The sequence below is a fragment of the Vigna radiata genome, chromosome 6 (assembly GCF_000741045.1).
Source record: "Vigna radiata var. radiata cultivar VC1973A chromosome 6, Vradiata_ver6, whole genome shotgun sequence".
NCBI classification, from domain to species: Eukaryota; Viridiplantae; Streptophyta; class Magnoliopsida; order Fabales; family Fabaceae; genus Vigna; species Vigna radiata.
Genome location: NC_028356.1, coordinates 13,971,551 through 13,986,532, shown reverse-complemented (window position 1 = coordinate 13,986,532; position 14,982 = coordinate 13,971,551). Strand labels below are relative to the sequence as shown.

The following is a 14,982-nucleotide window of genomic DNA, read 5'->3' as shown; positions in this document are numbered from 1 at the left end:
TAATTTAGAGAGAGAGAGTAAAATTACAAAAGATTATGTATATATAAATTATATTAGTTCTAAAATTTAATTTGAAGTTTTGGACTAAGCCTAAAATTTAATTAAAGTTTTGGAGTGGGGCTAAACCCACTTTAACCCTGACCCTAACCCACTTGAGAGGGGGTTTTGGGGGTTGGGGCTTTTTTTCTGGCCCCCTACTTAAGGGGCTTCTTAAAATAGGGCTTTTTCAATAGTAGGTTGGGGCTGGCCCTAGAGCCACGGGTTAAATTGACACCTCTACTTTAACTAGAACGGACAGTCCACGAATCTCTCCTTGCGTCGAGTTTGACGATGTTGTCAAGGTATCTCTATGTTCCTTTCCACTTTCTTTTCTGCCTAGGTGAGACCCTCACCTACCCCACTGCTTACTTTGGCTTAAATCCTTAATTCGTCCCTATGTTAGGAAGGAATTTTCAGTTTAGTACCCTCTTTTAAAAGTGTATACATTGGATCCCCATGTTTTGCAATTTGTGTCAATTTAGTGAATTAATGACACTTCAAACAAGTTTGTAACAGCAATTGGAAGGTGTCCAAACGTTCAAACAGTTAATAAACATGCTGCAACTCAAAATGACTTGTCCACTTGCAATTTTCAAGCCAAATTGATAGTTCAAAGGAATTAAATTAACACAAATTGCAAAACATGAAAACCCAATGTATACACCTTTAAAAGCGAGTACTAAACTGAAAATTTCCTCTTAACATGGACACCAATTAAGGATTTATGCCTCTCACAAGTGCAATAATATTTTTGTAACTATTCTTTCACTTTTGTTCTTGTTCCTCTTCCCAATCTCACTTTTGAAGGCTGTTGCATCTTGCTTCCTAAAAATATGCTACGTGTGTAACAGTATATTTCAGCAATTAATTTTGAAATGCTAGATGTGCTTTAAGTTAGACTTAAAAATGTTGAATTGATTTCGATAATATCCATGTTAAATTAGCCTTAAACTATGCTACGTCTATAATGCTTTTTTCTGTCATATAATCATGAAAAACTTAATTGAATCAAATATAATGAGTTTTAGCTTTTACTACATATCAAAATAGGTCAAGACGCAAAACTGTAATCAACAACTAAATGGTTCAAGGAGAAAGAAAATGCACATAGATTTGTGGTTTTGAAAGTGACTTCTGATTTGATGAATAATTAGCTAATTCTGACCATAACAAAGCCTTAAGTAGGAAAATTAAACTTTGTTAGGCTTACTGAAGTGACAGAACTAAAAGGCTATAACAATTTTTAGAATATTCATACTCAAATCAGTAAAAGTGTAGAAAACTAACCACAACTAAACTACTAATTTTGTGAGAGCAAGATTAAAGGAGCAAAACAGTACTGCAATTGACTCTAGAATATGTTAACAAAGTGAACTCAACATTGATTTAAGGCTAAGCATGAGTGGCTCTCAAATTTGGATTTCAAAACACATTCGGTCTCGGTGAAAAACTGATTTTAAAGAGATTTTCCTACTGTGTAGCAATATGCACCCGAGCTATGCCTAGCAATTATTGCTCTTATGGCGTGCAATAACTTTTCACAAGCAGAAACACAAAAAGGTTGATTTTGTTTCCACATCAGAAATTCACACAGATTATGAATAGTAAGAGGGCAGAACGTGAGAGATTAACACACGGTATAACTGCTGCATCGGCTATAAGAGGGTGACTTAGCAGCACAGACTCCAGTTCTGCAGGAGCCACCTGAGACAAGCAGAATGTTGTATTTACTGATACAGTCATGTTCTAGTTTAAAACTGAAATTGTTAAGGCTTTCAGTACCTGATACCCGTTGTGCTTGATTAGCTCTTTTATCCGTTCAACTATGTGAACAAAATCCATTATCATCAATGTAACTAAGATCACCAGTTCTCAACCAACCTTCTGAATCAATTGTTGAACTTGTTGCCTCCGAATTTCCCAGATATTCTTTCATAATAGTAGGACTTTTTAACCACAATTCTCCTTCTTTGTTAGGGGGCAAAGGCTTCCCCGTTTCAGTGTCTATAAATTTTGCAGAAAATGTTGGAATCAGCTTCCCACATGAATCTGGATGAGCTTTAGCATCTTTATCTGAGACAAAAAAATGTTGCTCCACCACTACTTTCTGTTAGTCCATAACCTTGCCTTAGTTCAACCCATGGAAACATTTTCCTGGACTCCAGTGCCACTTCCTTGCTCAAAGGTGCAGCACCTGTCCCCATTCTTCTTAGGCTGGATAAGTCACACCTAGCTTTCCTTGAGTGCTTCACTAGTGCAAGGATCACTGCTGGCACTGCTGGCACGTTGTTAACCTTGTGCTTCTGGATTGCATCAAGCATATCTTGGAAGTCAAACTTCTGCATCAAAACTGTTGTTATACCAACACACAACAATCCTAATCCAAAGAATACAAATCCATAGATGTGAAACATTGGAATGAAGGCCAAGAAAATATCATCTTGGAATCCACTGACATCAGCAGACCAGAAAATCAATCTCATTATGGAAATGAGATTTGCATGAGTTAAAACCACACCTTTACTTATTCCCGTGGTCCCTCAAGAGTAAAATATAGCAACAGTGTTGACTGTGCCACAGGAACTTGCGGCAACTCGGTTGAATCATAACAACCTTCTATTAACTTTTCAACGGATAATATTCTGCCATCTGAAGAACGAGAAGTGAGAATTGTAGGAACCCCAGTTGGGACCAATTTGTGCAGTTCCTCTAGTGTTGAGAAGGCTAGTTTAGCACCTGAGTCACGCACTTGTTTCGCAAATTCTGATGCAGTGTTGATGGGGTTGGCGTGGTCAGAACTGCTCCAACGGACAAATGCTTCATTCTTGACAAATGCTTGCCAAGTGATCTCTCCTGAAAGGCTTCATTCTTGATCTATAACCTGAACAAAAAGTTTCTCCCTTTTTTTAAATGGTATTGTCATGATGGAGAGTGGTCTGGTTGAATGGCATGCACAGATTGAAAGTTCATGTCTTGAATAATAAACCTTCATATTGAAGATACGTGTGATATGTCTTAACAGTCATAGGTACAGTGAGAGTAAGAAGGAACATTGTATTTATTTATTTAAGAGATAAAAGGTTGAAAAGTTTAAGAAAACTAATAAGGTAAAATTATCATCTTAAATAGGAACCAAAAGTTTCACTTCTGGTTAATTCCTTCTGCATAGTAGTGTAGAGATCAGTTAGAAAAACTTTTTTGTATCCAATTGTTGCTTGAGACAACTTGTCTGCTTTTAGCGTACTAGGACATAAAGCCATCTCATCACAATATTTCACTGATAATTCTTGTAAGCATGGGAAACTTAAACTCCCCCTGTAGAACCATCGGAGATTCAATAACCTATCAAGTTTTAAACAACTGAGCTGCGAAAATATTATCCCATCCTCATCTGATTCCTCCCTTTCTTTAGATACTATTTCTTCAATTGATTTACACTCTTTTATCTCCATTCTTTGAAGTTGACCCAAACTTTTGGCTGTTGAAGATGTGAACAAATATGATAAGCCATCACAATTTTCTACTTTTAAACATGTTAGATTTTAGAATGACACTCTGCACGTTACCAAGTTTTTTAAACTGGAACAGCTAATGACTTCAAAAGTTTCTAGACTTTTGACAAAGGGCTCAGTCCATGAGTTTTCTAATCCAATGGAAACTAGCTCTTCAAGGGACTCCAACTGTAATTCATTCAGCTGTAATAGAATTTCATTATTATTAGGTCTTTGATGGCAGAAAATCACCTTGAATGAACTACTCCAAACCACAAGCTTCTTTACATTTCGCAACTGCTGTAGAAATCCATACTCCGGAAATTCATCACACTCAATATCAAAGCACACACCGAGAACTTTTAACTTGTGTAAAAGGTTTCTCTGAAATTCTCCGTCCACAATCTTCTTTAATTCTTTTTTACCAACTGTCAGATATTCTAAGTGGGGTATAATTAGCTGCAACGAGAAACCAATAACCATATAAAAGCAGGTTAGTATGGTCATAGGTTCAACTCTGTATAAAATTGTAATTGTGAACTTTCTTGTCTAAATGAGCCAGATAATTAGTGAAAAACTAAAACATTTCAAGATAAAATAAAAAATGTGTGAACAAGTTCATTTAAAAGAGAAAAAAAGGATGAACTAGCCAGACCAGGTAGCTGATCATAAGGCGGCAACCATTTTGATTTAAAATTAATTTTCAAATAAAATGCTTGTTAAATGAGATGAACAGTGGTTCCTGTATGAAAAAAATAATGAGAAATATTTCGATGGTTGGTAGGAGATTGTTTATCAAGATTTAAGCACTTTTATCGCATTATATATAATATATTTGATACAAAGCATATGTGTGAGAATTTATATGTTATTGAAAAAAGAAGAAGTGCAAACCTCAAATGTTGGTGCTGCATCATCATAATGTAATATATAGTATTATGCTTGAAGTTGGGCAATTCACATAGGGTCAATGACGTCACACAGGAGAACGTAAGCTTAGGATTTGTTCCTTTTGGATGGATTAGCTTCTGTAACTTCACTATAAACTGTTTCCAGATTTGGCAACTTCCGTAAAACTAATTTCTTCAGAGGAAAAGTGAGTGTCTCTTGGGGACATTTGACATCAAATATAGTTTTGAAAGAATCGCAGTTTTGAACTTCCAATGTTTCTAATTTGGGTAATAATTTGGGCACGTTTACACTGAATAATTTTTTATTTTGCATGTTTGAAAAGTGCTACTAAACAAATAAATTGAAATAGTAAAAGACATGAGGGGAAATCTCCCTTACGTGTCTGTGTATACACATAGGGTAATGTATTTATAATAATAAGAGTGTGGGCTAAGCCCAAATACAAATGAACATGTAAATGAAATAAACACAATATCTAACAGGGAGCAACTGGACCAATTCAAAAAAATTGCTAAATATGTTTTTCTTAAACAAAATATTAGGTTCTAGAAAACCTGTTGCTATATATAATTAATGGTTGACATATTATTGCTTGCAGGTATATGCTCAATCACACTGATATTTTGCTCTTAGTGGACTCTCATCTCTCAAGTCTTTACATTTACTAAACAGTAAATTGAGTTGGAGATCAATTACAAGTTTCTTGATTTAAGCTAGACCTAAAAGATCAGTATTTTATAAATTTATTTTTATGACATTCAAAAATATTTTCATTCCAAATTCATACTATGAAGCTAAAAAAGTCATTAACAAGCTTGGTCTTCATTACACCAAAATTGATGCTTGCCCGAATGATTGTATGTTGTATGTTGAAGACAAAGATAGAGATTCTTATAATAAATGTAAGACATCAAGATGGAAGCCAAAAAAGAGAAATACAATTGGTGATGATGTTGTTCTTAATAAACTGAATAGAACAACATCATCACCAATTGTATTTCTCTTTTTTGGCTTCCATCTTGAAGTCTTACATTTCTTACAAGAATCTTTATCTTTGTCTTCTCCAACATACCGGGCAAGCATCAATTTTGCTGTAATGAAGACCAAGTTTGTTAATGACTTTTTTGGCTTCATAGAATGAATTTGGAATTTTAGCATGTTGAAATGCATCTGCTAGCAACTCTAGTATCATGGACATAGCTTTGTCACTTATTCTGCATAGACATTTGATGTGATACAAGTTCATCAAAAATGAAAGTTTCGAATATTTATCACATCTTCATATAAACTTTGTTGTTCATCTTGCATTAATTCAAAAAAATTTGTCCCATCATGACTTCTAGTATGGCTTGACTCACCCATCTCGTCATCATCCACCATGTCGTTGTTAGAGCAATGATCTGCAAATACATCATTAATCATTTCACACATATTATCATTAATTTCAACTCTTCCACCATCTTCTTCGGCCATTACATGAGGAGCTTCAGCCATTACTTGAGGCGCTTCGTCATTTACTCTTCTCTCCCCGTGTAGAAGCCATATTGTATACCCTTTTGGAAAAGGTTTAATAATTACGTGATCATATACTTCTTCACGACTTTGTCATTTCTTAAATTTGCATTTCCCCTAACACCATTATTAGTGAATACGAAGTCCAAGAAGGTACTCAATCCTCTCATATATTGACTTGTATTTTGAGGCATGTCTATCCATGATTTATCCATTAAAACGACCTCTGTTAATGCCAAGAGGATTGGAAGGTTAGAATAAGTGACCTTATGGAATTTATATATAAAGATGAATTTATTAAACTGGTTATATTACTAAGTCTTATTCCAAATTAGTTTAGATAAACCAAACTAAAAAAAACATGTGTCATTCGTATGTACTCGAAAGAGTAGTTTNCCAAACTAAAAAAAACATGTGTCATTCGTATGTACTCGAAAGAGTAGTTTTGTAGAACATAGCAGTTCTAATTCAGAAAATATGTAAACGTCCATAAGTATAATTTCAGGATATACCAAAAATAATGAAAATTTAATTTAGGAAAATTAATTTTTGTATGATTACGAAATAAGGAAAATGAATATGAGAAAAATAACACCTTGGAACATGAGACATATCGTATATATTATTCAATAATATATACGACCACAAAAAAGTATTAACCAGCATGTGTGTAATGTAAGCAAAACTTATATTTTTATAGCTCAATTTTTTAGATGACTTTTAATTTATCTAAGGTATCTAAGGAATTAAAGACGAAAACCCATATATAATGATGGAAAAAAAAATCATGCATATTGTTTAACATTATCTTGTTAAATATAGAAAAAACAGGACTGAATGGATTAAAAATAATGTGAATTTCACATAAATTTAAGTTCTCGAAGAGTTGACTTTAGACTGAAATAAATAAAAAAACAGGTGCGAAAACCTCATTTTGAATAAAGAAAACAATAATCATTATAGAAAAATACTTGGTTGGAAAAAATCTAAGTTTACAAGGATAATTTTTATGACTCGAAAGAATGATTTTCAATTGTTAGTAAAGAAATGTTCTTGATTCACACAGCGAAAAAAAAATTATTTTTTTCGCAAGTTTGATAACAACGTTATTCAAATTTGTTAAAAACATATATTTTTTCACAAGTTTATCTCAGTCCCAAACATTAAACAATCCTAAGATTATGTAAGCATGATATTCTCTACTTGGGTTACCAATTCCACCTAATATCTTTAACTCTTATGCTATGAAATAAGAGTTTTCTTTCTACACATTTCAAAGCGTAATTTAATGGTTTATTTTTCTTTGATGGGTAAAAGTTTCGTGGAACTGTTTTGACCATTAGGGATGCCATCAAATCCCAAACAGTACTGTTGAAAATTATAGAGCAACCATGATTCGTATGACCTAGATTTCATGATGCTTGGCTGTACATACACATGGCTTACTTTTTCAAAAGAAGAATAAGCAAAACAATCCCCGAGAAACAAAAATGATGCTCTCTGTTGATTTCCAACTCTTACCAAAATTAAGGTTTATGTAAATATTTTATTTATTTATTTATTTATTTGTATTGGATCCCTGCAAAATTCTTAAGTTTCCTCTATATTTTCCACTAACAAATTAAATTTGAAGATAGTCTCACTTACTTATGAAATTGAAGAATTCAAAACTAAGTAGCTCCCCTACTTAGTTAAAAAATTGTTGTTTGAAATAATTTAATATTAAGTAGTACGCCTACTTAATATTAAAAGTAAATGGTGAATAAATAAAACACTAAGCACCATCTATAATAGCATTACCCAAGAATAAATATTTACTAGACTCTAAATTAAATCATTACTTTTATGAAACGGTTTAATACTATTAACAAAATATTGTTGAATGTCATAAAAATAAATTTATAAAATACTGACCTTTTATATCTAGCACTCCTTATAATTGATGGTAGCTTAAATAAAAAAACTTGTAATTGATCTCCAACTCAATTCACTGTTTAGTAAATGTAAAGACTTGAGGGATGAGAGTCCACTAATAGCAGAATCTTAGTGTGTTTGAACTTGTTGCCGAACAAGTTAAGGACCTCAACATTCCTCAATGTTGAGCATAAACCTGCAAGCAATAATATATCATCCATTAATTATATATAGCAACAGGTATTGTAGAACCTAGTATTTTGTTTAAGAAAAACATATTTAGCAATTTTTTTGAATTGGTCCAGTTGCTCCCTTTCAATCTATCTGATACAACATAAATGAAACGTAAAACCAATTTAATTAAGGAATTGATATATTTTTAACCTAATATTTGAAAATAATGAATTTATAAATCTTTTTATTCAATATACATTTATTTATTAAAAGATTATAAGTTCAAATTTAAATAATCAATGAGTTGCAAGTGTCGAAGTATTTTGGTATATACTTCAATCTATATTAGTTTTTTCACTCAGCTCTGTAGACACCTTGTCAAAGCTCACATTTGAGAACCAAGTATAACAAGTGTGGTTGTCAATCAAATAGAGATTTGAGTCATGCATCAGAAGATTCATGCTAAGTAACTAAAATGTCTTATACGGCCAACAAAGTCATAGCAACTTTAAAACATAGAACTAAAAGTATTTAAACATAAAAAGAAACATTGAAAGCATCTATATATTGACATTTTTTAGTTCAATAATTCACTATATTGCAAATAAATTGGAATATGAACTTCAGAATAAACTATAATTTAATGTATAACAGTTAAAAAAACTTCACAATAAAGCAATATTATGTAAGGGGGCACAGCCACACAGCCACTTTTTATTTGTAGCCTCTTTTTATTTGTTAAAAGTATTTGAATAATGAATGCAAGCAGCAATAAATTACTGGGGAACAGAAAATATATATGAAGCAGGTGTAGTTTACTCAAGACACATTCTCTACTGTGTGTATTATTATATTCTTTGACTTTTTTGTTCTAATTGTAACTGCTCTGTATATTTTCATAACTGTAGTAAAAGTTAGTTTATAAAAATAAGTATAAAATAAATATTGAATTTCTTAACTGAATTTCAGTGATATTGTATACATTATTTATACTATCACTCATTATACTTTTGGTTGGATCTAACGATCCCTGTGCAATCCTATGTATGGTAATCTGAGAGCTTGATCTACTTTTTGTGCATACACGGCTAATTATGTGCCTATCCACAGTTTGAGTATTAGATTGCAGTTTTTTCAGGTATGCTGTTGTGACAGGAGCAAACAAAGGGATTGGTTTTGGGGTGTGTAAGAAGTTGGCTTCAAGTGGGGTTGTGGTGGTGCTGACAGTTAAAGATGAGGAGAGGGGCTTGAAAGCAATTCAAACACTGAAAGAGTTTGGTCTCTCAGACCTTCTGGTTTTTCATCAGCTTGATGTGGATGATCATGCTAGTGTTTCTACCTTGGCTCATTTCATCAAAACCAAATTTGGGAAACTTGATATCTTGGTATGAATCATGATTGCTTATTTTTCTCTTGTTAGTGTAAAACTATTTGATTCTAACACAAAGATATTGAGTAATACACCTGAAGTATTTAAAACTCATGAGATTCTCACACACTTCTGATTAATTATGACAAACATCAAAGCAGAAAGTACTCTTGAGACAATAACTACCTGCAACAAACCATAATCATTTTTATTCCTTAATCACATCATCAAGTCCAAATGTTACATACTTTTAAAAAGAAATAGTATCTGATAGCAAAAAATTAAGTAAACAACAGATTTAAAGAGAAAGCAAGCTTAGTTAAGCTAAGCAGTGTATTTGGAGCAATAAGTGAGTAAACAAACTGTTCCAAAATGTTGATCAATTTTTCAAAGTGCTGCTGTGATGGACTACCAAGTTTTAGTAAATATACCTGCAGTTGCAATTAAAAAAAATTACTGAACTAAAATTAAGAAATCAGAACACAGTTCCAATGTTAGAATCTCATAGAAGTAATAACAACATATTTGCTTACTATTGATTTGGAGATTGCCTTTGTAGTAGTAGAAGTTTTATTAGAGAACAAGAACCTAGTGTTTCTTGGGACATCTAGAGAAAAGGGGTATGAACCATTTCCATTTGCAATAGGTACCTATGATTTACAAGAATGGGCTGATCACAAATTACTAAACAAATTGTGAATCTCATAAGGAAATGAATGCAAATATAGATCAATTGGCTCTGAGGTAATACAATTTACAGAAAACACAGAAGGGAAAAACAAGGGTGTATCAATAGATCAACTAATCATAATGGAGTAGCCAAAGGATGCCCTATTTACTTCATACAGGAATTTGAAAATGCATTAGCTAGTTTCCCTAGCACAGTAAGGACTTCAAAACAAGAGCTAAAAGTTACACTTCGATGCTGCTTGGGCATTTGATGTGGATGATAGATGGCCACCCTCAGATGCCTGTCTCTTTCTAGGGCAGAATCTAATCTGCTGACACTCTGAAGTAGACTTATGTTGCTTGATTGAGTGCTAAGGCATAATAATACAGAAACTTAGCCTTGGCAGCTACTGAAGTCATTTTGGTTCAATCTCTTCTTGTGAGCTCTAGGTTACTACCAGAACCCCTAGTATCTATTGAGACAATCCGAGTAGTGTGGCTCCAAGTCACAATAATGTGCCTCACTCTTGAACACTGAGCACACACAATTAGATATTTTCTATGCCCTGAAGAAGGTGCTGATAAATCTCTCACTCTTGACCATGTTCCTGCTTAAGAACAAGTTGCGGGCATTCTCACCTGGTCTCTTCTAAAGAGGCTCAGTTCTAGAATCTAAGAGCCAAACTCAAGAGTTCTCAGCCGCTCGTAGCTCTCCCCTAAATTTAAGAACAACCATATTTTTTTAATGCTCTTAATATTTTCTGTGTTTCTCTTCTTAATCTTGCATATGCATACAACGCCACAACTCATTTTACTTTTCAAGTTAACATAACACAACACTCATTAAAGCTACCACTAGTTTCATTGGATTTCATTGAATCTGTCTCTTCAACAACTAAAAAATCTTTTATTTAGATATCTTCAGTAAATTGATAGCTACTTACTTGAATATTAATATAATCTTCAGTATCGTCAATGTACTCTCGCAGCTTTAAATGAAAAGAGAGAAGAAATAGTTAGGTGAAAGTAAAGCTCTCGTAAACAACACATTCAGAGTTTGAGTAAAATTATACAAATAAATTACACAGACTTTGAAAGAGACCAAACAAATATGAAAATAGTAAACAGCGGCAGATGGAAGAAGAAGACAACAAAAATGAAAATTTCGAGAGTAAGATATAGGAGACAAAGGAGTCGGAAAGATTTCTCGATAGGTTTCTGTGTCGCGTGAACGAATCTAAAGTTTAATTTGCCAGTGGTGCAGGAAAAGAGTTTGGGGGAAAATGATTCTTGTGAAGTTTTAGGGAGCGAAAAAACGAAGGCAGATAAAATAGGGTTCGAGGAAAATTAAAGAATAAGGGAAATGATTAAGGCAGAATAAATAAGGCACGGGAATATTTAGGAGCGGTTTATTTAAACCGCGTGAAAGTTTTCGAAGTTTATGCGGAAACTAACCCCCTAAAATATATTATTTTTGTATTGATCACTATCGTATCATATTTTGTTTATCTAACTCAAGGTATTATTGTAAATTAATAATTTTTTTATGCATAATATCTCGTTAATACCTATTTGATAACTAATGAAAATCTAAATAATCACAGTAACCATCGCATCATCCTTCCCCAATTGTCCTCTCCTTAATCGCATCTTTTATTCATAACATACACATCTCTACTTATATATCAACTTTAAATCTTCAAATAAACAACAAATAAAGTTGCTCGACCCATAAGTTTTTTCTTGAGCGAAATAATAAGAGAATCTTGTTCTTCGTTATTCTTAAAATAAATAAGTATTACCAACTATAAAAAAACAACAAATTTGTCGATGGAATATGAAGATTTTATTGATAAAATTCATAAACGAATTACAAATTATTATTATTATTGTTGTTGTTATTATTATTATTTTATCATGGATTTTCTCTCTCTTTTTCTTTCTTTCTTCTCACTAAAAGGGTCAAGCTCACTTATGAATTGTTTATCATAATTTTGCCTACCATAGCCCACAATTCTTTTGGGTCAGGAAGGCCCATCAGTTCCAGAGATCAGAGCATGAAACCTTTTAAAAGGTCTTGGATGTTTCTTCTTGCAGCCCATCAGATTTCTTCCTGCACTTCCGCAGGATTATGTAAATTTTGATCTGAAATAATAGTCGAATGAGTGTCGTTTGGAAAAATATTTTCAAATTTGATCAGTGTGTTTCGGAAAGCAAAATCGAGTCAATGGGATGCATGAAGAAAAATTAAATGAATTACAAGAAGAAACACTTTCGATATTTTTACTTATAAGTTCTGGTTAAATTAAATTTATTGGAGTCTTATATACATCAATTTAAAATATATAAACAGATGAAAATTTTATTTTATAAATCAGTTTCGTAAACTTGATTTAAGTTTAAATTTCACTTCTTAATATGATATTAAAACTTGATTAGAGTTTATCTTAATAAAATTTATTGTTTTTTAAATTTATTATTCTACCTATTGTTGGGTTTCTATTGAAACACCTATTAATATCAAATCTCACACTCGATATGTATATTTCTCAACATGAGGAGAGTGTATTGTAAGTCTTACATCTATTATAGATATATCAATTTAAAATATACCAAGGAAGAAAATATATCTAAATTTTTCTAGTTTAGCAAGGATTATCACAACGAAATTATTTACTCTTTAAAATTTGTAAAGAATATCATTTCATACGCCAAGTACTTTATTTATGTAGTATGTTAAAGAATATAAATTATGTAGTATGTTAAAGAATATAAAGCATGTTGAGGACGAAGGGGTCTTTTTTCTTTGTGTGGTGCATGGTTCACCTTTCTGATTATGGAATGCACTACAACTCAAAAAAAGTATGGTAACAAAACCCTTTACATGTGGCATTTTGATTTTAATAAAGTTAGGTTCAAAATTATTTTGCTTTACACATAAGAGTTCCAATTTTGATGTTGACCTAGACCTAATGTTAAAATCTTAATGCCACTTTCAATAGACCCACTCAAAATTTTATTTCATGTTCTTTCATAAAGTGTGTCAAATCGAAAGTGATCGACTTATTTATAAGCCGCACATTACTTCGTAGTTTTCAATAATTTTATAACATATTCTCTAGTTTAGAAACATTTAAATATTATTTTTTAATAGTATGTGTTTTCAAATATTAATATAAATAATATAATTTATTCTTAAAATTAAAAATATGTATAGTTTTACTTAATCTCTCATAAAAGCAAATTGAATGCTACAAATACCCATTAATAAATTAAGGATTATTTATCTTAAAATGATGATTGTAGATATCGATATAAAAATTAATCACTCTTGATACGTGCATAAACTATTTGTTTGCATCAAGTTATGGAATCTGTGATCTTGCTTTGCTTTTTCCGATAATAGTCTTTTGGTCATTTGAATTTATCAAATGATCTCTTTCAAGCTTTTTTTATTCTCCTAACTTATATTCCTATAATTGTTGCGGTTGCATGTGCACGTATGTAGTTATGCTAAAGTTAATCTTTGATAAAAGAAATTAGTAACTATATTTTATCATTTAATTCAAACGATATATTACTAATGCACATATTTTAATAACTGTAAATAGATAATATACATTGGGAATATATTTATTTACACCATCATGTGATTTAAATGCACTTTAGTTTAGCTTAAGTTGACGATTTATTGAGAATATATGTATATCCCTTATTTTTAAGGGCATTCTCCAACCTCATTTTTATTTTATTTTTTCAAAGAATATCATTAGTTTAGTTAAGCTAAATTGGTTAGAATAATCTAGATATTAATAAATTACATTTATATTTCAATTTTAAGATTATTTTAATTATTAGATTATTTTATAGTGAAATCGTTAGCGAGATATCATCATTTCTAGTCAATAATGATTAACTATTGTGAATAAAGAAGAAGGGAAGTTGATAATGAAAATGTGAAAAAAAATAATGAAAAGATAAAATTTAAATAGATCTTTTATCACACAATTTATTATTAACATGATTGGCTAGTTAGATATTGAAGAAGTATATGACATAAATGAAGTAAAAAAACTAACACAATAAATAAAGAATAAAGTTAGAAATACCAAAACATCACTCCAAAACAAACACAAAGTTTAGTCAATAAAAATCTTCAAAAATCAAGTCTAAACAAACAAATAAACCAATCTCTCAACATTTTACATGTTTAATAATATAGGTAGATATTTTTTATTAGGTTAAAAGTATGTTTTCCCTTGTAATGCTATTTGACCAACATTAGCAATTACCCACATTTCTAACTTTCTTCTCCTTTTTTTCTCCAATCCGACCAATGAATTTAAATGAGTAAACAAAATGAACTTCATTATAATCCATTTTTAGCACTGTTGGTAAAACAAAGTCCCTTTTTTTTGACTGTGTGGGTGAAAAGCCTTTATTTCCCAAATTGTTATGTGATTTGTTTGGTGAAGCAAGAGAATAAGCTTTATAAGCAACCGTGCTTAACAGCAATACGCCACGCATCTCATCATGGTGTAGTAGGGTAGTCCACAAACAATAATTAACGTTAATATATTCTACCAATGACTCACCTGGGAAAGCTACCTTAAAAAGTTATATGGGACTTTTGTCTTTTTCTGACTACTCATTATAGGTCACATTGCTGTCTTTATGAGATTTACGCTAACTAACAAGTTTCAACGAGGCTAATGTGTCGTCAAAGTGTGGAGTATTATTGTATCCACACAAAAATTTGAGGAATATTAACTCAATATGTGCACACACATCTTTGCTTTTGCATTTCATAATTAAAGAGGTGATGTTAACTAACACAGTGTGGTGAAAAAAGCTTGTCTTGTTCCATCATTGCCTAATTAATGCAATGTCAATGCATGTTCG

The 14,982-nt window shown here is 31.7% G+C and overlaps 1 pseudogene; it reads right to left on the bottom strand.

Annotated features, from left to right (window-relative positions):
• Positions 1 to 1,100: 1,100 nt before the first annotated feature.
• Positions 1,101 to 9,312, bottom strand: LOC106764920 (annotated as a pseudogene).
• Between the last annotated feature and the right edge of the window lie 5,670 nt (positions 9,313 to 14,982).